Source organism: Cebus imitator, unplaced genomic scaffold (genome assembly GCF_001604975.1).
Source record: "Cebus imitator isolate Cc_AM_T3 unplaced genomic scaffold, Cebus_imitator-1.0 Scaffold43, whole genome shotgun sequence".
NCBI classification, from domain to species: Eukaryota; Metazoa; Chordata; class Mammalia; order Primates; family Cebidae; genus Cebus; species Cebus imitator.
The window spans coordinates 732,328-741,924 of NW_016107358.1; the positions used below are offsets into that span (position 1 = coordinate 732,328).

The window sequence follows — 9,597 nt, forward strand, 5'->3', positions numbered from 1 at the left end:
ATAATGTAGGATGAGAATCTCCAACCCCTGGTACTGTCCATGGCCCATTTGGAATTGGGCCACACAGCAAGAGGTGAGTGATATGAGTAAGCATTACCACCTGAGCTCTACCTCCTGTCAGATCAGTGGTGCCATTAGATTCTTATGAGTGTGCACCATATTGTGAACTGGGCATGCAAGGAGTTTAGGTTGTAGGCTCCTTATGAGAATCCAACAAATGCCTGATGATCTGGGCTGGAGCAGTTTCATCCCCAAATCATCCGCACCCCTGGTTCATGGAAAAATTGCCTTCCACAAAACCAGTCCCTGGCGCCAAAAAGGTTTGGGAATGCTGCTGTAGGACACAAAAAGTAGAGTTATAAATTAAGAATACTATAGTGTTGGCTTTTACATTCATGTAGTTACATTTATCAGAGCCCTTTGTCTCTTCACACAGTTTTCAGTTACCAGTATCTTTTCATTTCAACCTGAAGGTCTATGTTAGTATTTCTTTCAAGACATGTCTAGTGGTAACAGACTCCCTTGGTTTTTGTTTACCTTGGAATGGCTTAATTTCTCCCTCATTTTTGCCTGATATAGAAATTTTGGTTGTCAGCCTTTTTCATTTAGCACTCTAAATATGCCATTCCACATGCTTTTGGTTACCATAGTTTCTGATGGGGGAATTGGCTGTTAATTCTGAGACTCTCTTGTACAAGAGGAGTTGCTTCATCTTGCTGCTTTCAAGATTTTTCGTTTTTTGAGAGTTTGATTATAATGTGCCTCAACGTGGGTCTCTGAGTTTATCTTAGTTGGGATTTGTTGGGCTTCTTGGATGTGTAGATTCATATCTTTCATCATATTTAAGACAATTGTTTCAAAGTCTTTGTCTAGTAAGTTAAATATCTGGGCTTTCTCAGGGATAGCATCTATTGATTTTGTTCCTTTAAGTAGGCTATACTTTTCTGTTTCTTTCTGTGTCTTGTGGTTTTTGTTGAAAACTGGACATTTAAAACAGTATAATGTGGCAACTCTTAAAATCAGATTTNCTTTTTCATGGACAGTTTCTGATGATTTATTTATTTATTTTTCTTTGAGTGGGCCGTACTTTCCTGTTTCTTTGTATATCTTGTGATTTTTGTTGTTGAAAACTGGACATTTGAATATGATAATCCTGGAAATCAGATGCTCACCCTTTGTTGGGGTTTGCATTTTCTTTCTATTGTTGAGGGTTGTAGTAGTCCATTGTCTAGTGACTTTCCCAAACTATGTTGGCAGAGACTATATTGCTTGTCATTGTAGTTCTTTAGTGTGTGTGATTTTTTATCTTGTGCTTAACAGAGACTTTCTTGAACATCAGCTGTTGGGCCAGTGTCAGGGGGCAAAGAAGTACCTCTTTCAGGCTTTGCAGACTGGCTCTTTTCTAGGACCCTCCCCTTCTTGAACACTTAGCCCAATTTTCACCGAGACAAGAGTTTCACCCAAGGTAAAATTTAAGATATTTGAGGTCTTTTTTATGCATGCTTCTTGCCCTTGCCATATATATGACTTTCTAAATGCCCCCATAAATATGGGCACTTTTGATTGTGAAGAAACTCTCTTCCTAGGTTTCTCTCTTAAGTCTTGGTCTGTCTGTTGTATGTCTTAAGTTTAATCTCTTGCCATAGATGTCAGCGGTTGCTCATCCACTTTGCAATGTTTTCAAATAATGCCCACTATTTATCTGGCCTTGGTGATTTTCCAGTTAGGCAAACTAAGATAAGCACCTTGCATGACTCTTTCAGATCACCCTGTCAGGTTAGAACAGACCTGAATGATAATTTGCATATAAGGTCTTCTATGCTTCCTCTGATATTAGGGACCAGGATCCCACACTGGGAATGTAGGCTTCCTTCTTTAAGAGTATTGCTGAACCAGGAGAGGCTGCGGAATGAGCAAGCAAAATGCCAGAAAGCTTTTTAACCATGTATAAATTAGCTTTTCCTTTACTTCATGTTCACTAGGTTGCTGTAAGCCTTTGATTGTTTTCCAGAGTTCTGAAACTGTTGGTTCTGAAAGTTTCTGCTTGTTTTTTGATTTGTGTATGTGTGTGGTTGGGATTCGTGGAGGCCCAGGGTTTGAGACTGCACACTTTGCCCTTTTGCTAATTCCTTAAGGAAATTGACTTATTTTGTAGAATAATGTTACAAAATTTATCTTAATACTTTTAATGAAATAATTATTACTAATACATATTGGAGTCCTGTTTAGCTGTCAAAAGAAATGGAGAAAATCTCAGCCATAAAATGAGCTACAGGATATATTTTTAAATGACGAAAAAAAGGTGGAGAAAACATGAAAGTTTCTCATGATGTATCTGGAAAAGGGAGGTTGAGAGATTATGCCATTATCTGTACATGTTTGCTTTTATTAAGGAAAATGGAATAACAAAATTTTTGAGTTTGCTATAGGAAGGGAGGAAATATGTGTGTGTAGGAGATGTAGAATCTAGATATAACGCAATATTCATTGTTTTGCATATTTGATGTAAGAATTGGGTATTTCATATAATTATGAAACAAAATTTTACAAATACAAAAGAAACTTTAAAAGTTATTGTAAAATGAAAGAAGTGAACTTAATTGTATCCACTTGTTAACACTCATACAGAATTGAACTGTTTCAAATGATCTTATGTAGCTCGCTCTCCCTCTCTCTCTCTTTCTGTCTCTCAATGGACACATATACATATAAAAACAAAATTCAGCCATCTTTGTCCGTTGAAAAGGCCTAGAAACAATGGGCACAAACACAACAGCAAGGTCAGAAATGCAGAAAGGAATTGGTTTAAATAAAAAGTGTACATTGGTAAATATAAATGAATATTGATTATTTAAACAATATCATGGGTTAAAATGTAAATAAAATTAAAATACATGAAAATGAAATATAAATCATAAAAAAATTTAAAGTGTTCTAAGGCAGTATTTTTCAAATGTTTTCATATATTAATCATTTGGGATCTTGTTAAATTGCAAATTCTGATTAATTGGTCTGGGGTGGGGATGGTGACTTTGCATTTTTAAAATTTCTTTTAAAAATTTCAATAGTTTTGAGGGTAGAGGTGGTTGTTGGTTATGTGGATAAGTTCTTAGGTAGTGAATTCTGAGATTTTGGAGCATCTGTCACTCAAGTAGTGTACACTTTACTTAATATGTAGTCTTTTTTACCTCCTTTTAAAAATTGTTAAATTTTTATTTTTAGTTCTGGGGTACATGTGCAGGATGTGCAGGTTTGTAACGTAGGTAAATGTGTGCTAAAGTGGTTTGTGGCACCTGTCAACTAAGTCCAGCATGCGTTAGTTAATTTTCATTTTTAACAAATTCTCAGGTTATTTTTATTCTTTCTGTCTAAGAAAATATTGTGGCTAGCAAGATATAGTTTCTTCATTATCTTGGAAGAAGTTAAATACTATTAGACTTCATATGTCAGGTGTGATTGATGTAATCATTATTACAGCTATAAAAAGAGTAGTAAAAAATGTAAAACTACCTGTGAAGCAGATTCACTCTGCACTCATCACCTTACCTGAGTCTGGCGAGACAGAACACACTCATACCCGAGTTTCATGAAGTGGTTTATTACTTACCCATAGGCAGAAAGGACAACAGTAGCCTAGGACTCTTCATAAGCCAGTCCCCCAGATCAGGAAAACTGCTTTGGACTGATGGAGTCTTATCTGTGTGTGTCTAACTTGCAGCACCCCTGAGGGAACCTGGAAAGAAGCCCACCCTGGGGCATCGTGTTTCACTGATTTAGTGCCAAAGCACTGAAAGACAGCCTGTTTCTCTGGGGAGACTGAAACAGAGCCCAGGCTCTTCTGGCCAGGCGCCCCATGTCTCAGGATGCTGCATCATTCTACAGTTATTCTTGACAACTACAAGGAAGAGAAAGGAGAGAGCTGTATTGGCCCAAGCCCATCTGGACAACTGTCCTGCACTTTCAAGTTAATAGTGAAGGAAATGAAATAATAAAATATAATTGGTGAGAAAAGAACTTAGAAAAAATGGAAGAAATAGTAGTTAAATGGTTGAATATTTCAGTTGTTATATTAAATGTTTGTGAACTAAATGTTTCAACTGAAAGACAAGATTGTAAGGCTGATAAAACTGTATGCAGCCTTATGAGAAATACTTAAAATATATGACACAGAATGAAAATAAAGAACAAAAAAAAGATGGTCATGGAAACTAATGAAAGCCATGATAAATATCAGAAAAGGTAATCTTTAATGAAAAGTGTTATGACCAGGAGCAGCGGCTCATGCCTGTAAATCCCAGCACTTTGGGAGGCCGAGGCTAGCAGATCACTTGAGGTCAGGAGTTTGAGACCAGCCTGGCCAACATGGTGAAACCCTGTATTTACTAAAAATACAAAAAAAATTAGCCAGGCGTGGTGGTGCATGCTTATAATCCCAGCTACTTGGGAGACTGAGGCAGAAGAATCACTTAAACCCAGGAGGCAGAGGTTGCAGTGAGCTGAGATCATGCCGTTGCACTCCAGCCTGGGCGACAAGAGTCAAACTCCATCTCGAAAAAAAATTTTTTTTTTTTTAAAGAATATACTGGAGAAAAATAGGAACATTTTGTAAAAGTAAAAACTTCACCTCACCTGGAATATTTGAAAAACTGGACAAATGAACTTTTGTAACAGTCAAAGCTGTCTAGATTGGGGTGTTCAGGATGTTATCTCCCATACTGTGCTCCAACCATTCTAAGCTCACTTCCTCCAGACGCACAGGCTGTTTTATAATTCTATGAGTAGATACAAACAAAATCTTTTTAATATGAGAATTTCCTCAAGGTAGAATGGGGCTACACTGGAGATGTGATTTCTCACCAAATATAACCTCTTGTCCCTGTGGCCTACTGTAGTGCGTGACACATAGTAAGAGCTCAAAAATCTATGGATAACTGTGGATGGAAAGAGAAGAGGACTCCTAAGGCCTTCTCCAACTTTGACATTCTTGGAATTCCCATTACTGAGCACAGCCTTACTCAAGATCTGATGAATAACTTAATGAGTATTAGGAAGGGGCAAGGGACAAAATAAGGATCAGAGGAGATCATCTGAAAATAGCTGATGTTTTTAACCTAACATTTATAGGTTATGTTTGCAGACATGTTTGGGTTCAAAGATTTGCAAAGAAGGTCTCTCTCTCTCTTTCTTCCTGTAGTTTTTGCTAAGGAAGGTGTTGGGGAAAAAGGGACAGCCTCACCAGGACTGTGAGTGTCAAATGGCCTGTCTACATGTACCCTTTCCTCTCCTCCCCCATCACTGAGGGTCACTCATCTTGAAGTCCCAGAATCTTTTTCACTAAGCATTCAGTAGCTCACCTCCAATTTCTACCTATTATCATCCTGTTACCCTCTAATTGGCCCTCTTTGAGAAGCTAAACCACACACATAGCTGTAAAGAACACCAAAAGTCCACACCTGCCCTGGAGGAAGAAGCATCCTGCACTCCGACAAAGTTTGAAAAGGCAGTTACTCCCTGTATTAGGCCATTCCCACATTGTTGTAAAGAAATATCTGGGACTGGGTAATTTATAAAGAGCAGAGCTTTAGACTGGTGGCAGTGGCTCACAACTGTAATCCCAGCACTTTGGGAGGCTGAGGCAGGCGGATCACCTGAGTTCAGAGTTTGAGACCAGCCTAGCCAGCCTAGTCCATTTCTACTAAAAATACAAAAAAATTAGCCAGGCATGGTGGTGCCTGCCTGTAGTCCCAACTATTCCTGAGACTGAGGCAGGAGAATCACTTGAACCTGGGAGACAAAGGTTGCAGTGAACTGAGATCACACCACTGCACTCCAGCCTGGGTGATAGAGCGAGACTCCCTCTCAAAAACAACAACAAAAAAATCAGAGGTTTAATTGGCTCATGGTTGTATGGGCTGTGCAGGAAGCATAGCGACAACTGCTTTTAGGGAGGCCTCAGGAAGTTTAAAATCATGGAGGAAGGTGAAGGGGAGGCAGACACATCACGTGGTGAAGCCAGGAGCAAGAGAGAGAGAGGGGAGATGTCACACACTTTCAAACGAGCAGGCCTGGGGAGAATCACTCACTGTTGCGACGACAGTACCAAGGGTATGGCACTAAACCGTTCATGAGAAATCCACCCCCATGATCCAGTCATCTCCCACCGGGCCCCACCTCCAACACTGGGGATTACGATTCAATATGGGATTTGAGTGGGAATGCCGGTGCAAAGCACATTACTTCCCTAGTCACACCCTTGTATTTTGCTCCCATAGGCCATGTCTGGCCTCTTGGCAGGCTCTCACGGTGGTCCAGCTGATGCCCCTCAACAGGCCTGAATTAAGGTATAGGCACTTCCTACCCTCTCCCCACTCTGAGGAGAGATGGTGGGTCTTTGGCACTTAACACATCAGTGATTCTCCAAAATTGATCCAAAAAATTAATAAAATCTTTCTCAGATCTTTGTTTTCCCAGTGATTTGTATACCCTCAATCTACATGAAAATTTCAGGTGTCATTTAACCATTTTTTACTACCCACATTGAAATTTCTGCCTGATACTATGACTTTAGAATGTGCTATTTGTAGCATACTGTAAAGTTGAAATACAATGCAAGATGTATATATGTATATATATATGATTTACAGTTTTCTAGTAACCATATTTTAAAAGGTAGAAAATTATGAGTTGACAAAATTTTATTTAATACATCTAAAATATTATTTTAGCATGTAACCAATACACTATTAATTACATATTTTACATTTGTTTTTTTCCACTGTGGCTCTTCAAATGTGGTATATATTCATAGGCCTTTCAATTTGAACTAGGTACTTTTCTTTTTTCTTTTCTTTTCTTTTTTTTTTTTTTTTTGAGACAGAGTCTCAGTCTGTCACCCAGGCTGGAGTGCCATGACTCAATCTTGGCTCACGGCAACCTCCGCCTCCCAAGTTCAAGTGATTCTTCTGCCTCGGCCTCCCAAGTAGCTGGGATTACAGAAGCCCACCACCACACCTGGCTAATTTTTTATATTTTTATTAAAGACGAGGTTTCACCATGTTGGCCAGGCTGGTCTCGAACTCGTGACCTCAGGTGATCCACCCGCCTCGGCCTCCCAAAGTGCTGGGATTACAGACAGGAGCCACCGCGCCTGGACTTCTACTTCACGTTTAAAGATGTGCAGATGTGCGACACCATGCAGAGATTTCACATTCATCATCTGGGGACTACTGCCCTAAATGGCAGCAGCAATGCACCCCAGATGCCCATAGAGCTCTGTGCGCTTTCTCTCAGAAATGCATCAAATGGAGTCGTGTTCTCCCATACCACAGATGAGTAAACTGAGGTTCAGCAAAGTGTGTAATCTGTCTCAACCTCCCTGGCTCAGAAGGAGCAAGAGAGGTTGGAGACCCGAATGCAGGCGTGTGTTGGCTTCCAAACCCACTCCCCGCCCAGCCCCCCCGCTCGGGCTCACCGCTGCCGGAACTCCTGGAAGAGGATGCGGTTGGGGAAGCCCTGGCGGCAGATGCGGATGCCCTCCAGGACGCCGTTGCAGCGAAGCTGGTCCAGCACCAGCCGCGGCTCCAGCTTCCCGGCCTGTGGGGAGCGGACGGACACGCGGGGGTCAGCGGCAGCCACACGGGGGCGCCAAACGGCCAAGCTTGGCAACTTCCTATGTTTCAACCTGCAATTTACTGAGCACCTACTGGGTGCCAGACACTGTTCTGGGCTCTGGGAAGACAGCAGTGCTCAACCCCTGGGGAACCGGGAGTCCAGTGGGAGAAACTGACAGTGCCGTGGGGGAAGCAGTCTCTAATGAAGAAGAACTACTCAGTGCTAAGGAGAAAAGACCCGCAGGGAGGGAGGTGGGTGGGATTTGCACGCTGGAGAGAAGCTGATACGTGTCCAAGGCTGCTAAATCATCTCTCTTTTTTTTTTTCTTTTTTTTTTTTCTTTTCTTTTTTCCTTTGTTTTTTGAGATGGAGTCTCGCTCTCGCCCAGGCTGGAGTGCAGTGGCACAATTTCAGCTTACAGCAACCTCCGCCTCCTGGGGTTCAAGTGATTCTCCTGCCTCAGCCTCCTGAGTAGCTGGGATTACAGGCGCCTGCCACCACGCCTGGCTAATTTTTGTATTTTGAGTAGAGACGGGGTTTCACCATGATGGCAAAGCTGGTCTCAAACTCCTGACCTCAGGAGTCGGAGATCTGCCTCGGCCTCCCAAAGTGCTGGGATTACATGCGTGAGCCACCGCGCCCGGCCCATTTTTAGGCTCAGGTGATCCTCCCACCTCAGCTCCCATTTCACTTGGACTATGGGCACATGCCACCACGCCCAACTAATTTTTTTGTATTTTTTTTTTTTTTTTGGAGATGGGGTTTCACCATTGCCCAGGCTGGTCTTGAACTCCTGGGCTTCAGCAGTCCTCCCACCTCAGCCTTTCAAAGTGCTGGGATTACAGGCATGAGCCACCGTGCCAGACCACCTTTCCCCTTTCTCTGTTTCCCTCTTTCCCTCCCTCCCTCCCTCTCTCTCTCTCTCTCTCTTTCTTTCTTTCTTTTTTTATTTTTGATGGAGTTTCACTCTTTGTTGCCCAGGCTCGAGTGCAATGGCACAATCTCGGCTCACTGCAACCTCCACCTCCCGGGTTCAAGCGATTCTCCTGTCTCAGCCTCCCAAGTAGCTGGCATTACAGGCGCACGCCACCACGTGTGGCCAATTTTTGTAGTTTTAGTGGAGATGGAGTTTCACCATCTTGGCCAGGCTGGTCTCAAACTCTGGACTTCAGGTGATCCACCCACCTTGGCATCCCAAAATGCTGGGATCACAGGCATGAGCCACTGTGCCCGGCCTTTCTTTTCAACAGTAATACCTAAATGGCAAAAATCTAAACAGTTCAAAAATTCAAAAGGCACACGCTGTCATTAAATATGCCAGCAGGAAAGGGAAAAGCCTGTCAATTAAACCCCGCCAGGCAATTACACTGCCTGTAGGCTGCACCTTGACTTCAGAGACGCTAGCGGAGGGAACGCATGCCTCAGATTTGATAAAATATGGGATCTCAGGCTGGGCGTGCTGGCCAACACCTGTAATCCCAGCACTTTGGAAAGACAAGGAGGGTGGATCGCTTGAGCTCAGGAGTTCGAGGGCAGCCTGGGCAACATGGCGAACATGGTGTCGTTTTCCATTCGCATCAGCCCTTCTCTGTAGGGCCCATTCTCTGATTTTCTCAACACGAAAATCCGGCCACTGAGGCCGGCCATGGTCTTGTCACACCTATGCCACAGCCCCAGCCCTGATGGCCTTCCTCTATCCCCTGTACCTGGCATGCTCCAACCTCCCACTGGGCCTTTGTACAAACTCTTCCCTGCCTGGGATATGACTTATCTTTCAGGGCTCAGTCATCACCTCCTCCAGGGAGCCTTCCTGGACTTCACTGACCAGATCAAGACCTATGTGACACTTTCCACTCCTACAGATTCAACTGGACATTCATTTTGGGTGGTCAGAGGAGTGTCTGTGGCCCCCCCATCAGACTATGAGCTCCCTGAGAACAGGAGTTGGGTAGGGCCGGGCGCGGTGGCTCAAGCCTGTAATCCCAGC

The 9,597-nt window shown here is 42.8% G+C and overlaps 1 long non-coding RNA gene across 1 annotated transcript in view; it reads left to right on the forward strand.

The window, feature by feature from the left end:
• The first annotated feature begins 4,556 nt into the window (after window positions 1-4,556).
• The window catches only part of LOC108302902, a 26,921-nt gene continuing 21,880 nt past the window's right edge, over window positions 4,557-9,597 (forward strand). Inside the window, exon 1 of the long non-coding RNA XR_005199859.1 lies at window positions 4,557-5,243. This is a non-coding gene — a long non-coding RNA (uncharacterized LOC108302902). The remainder of the gene's footprint in view (window positions 5,244-9,597) is intronic.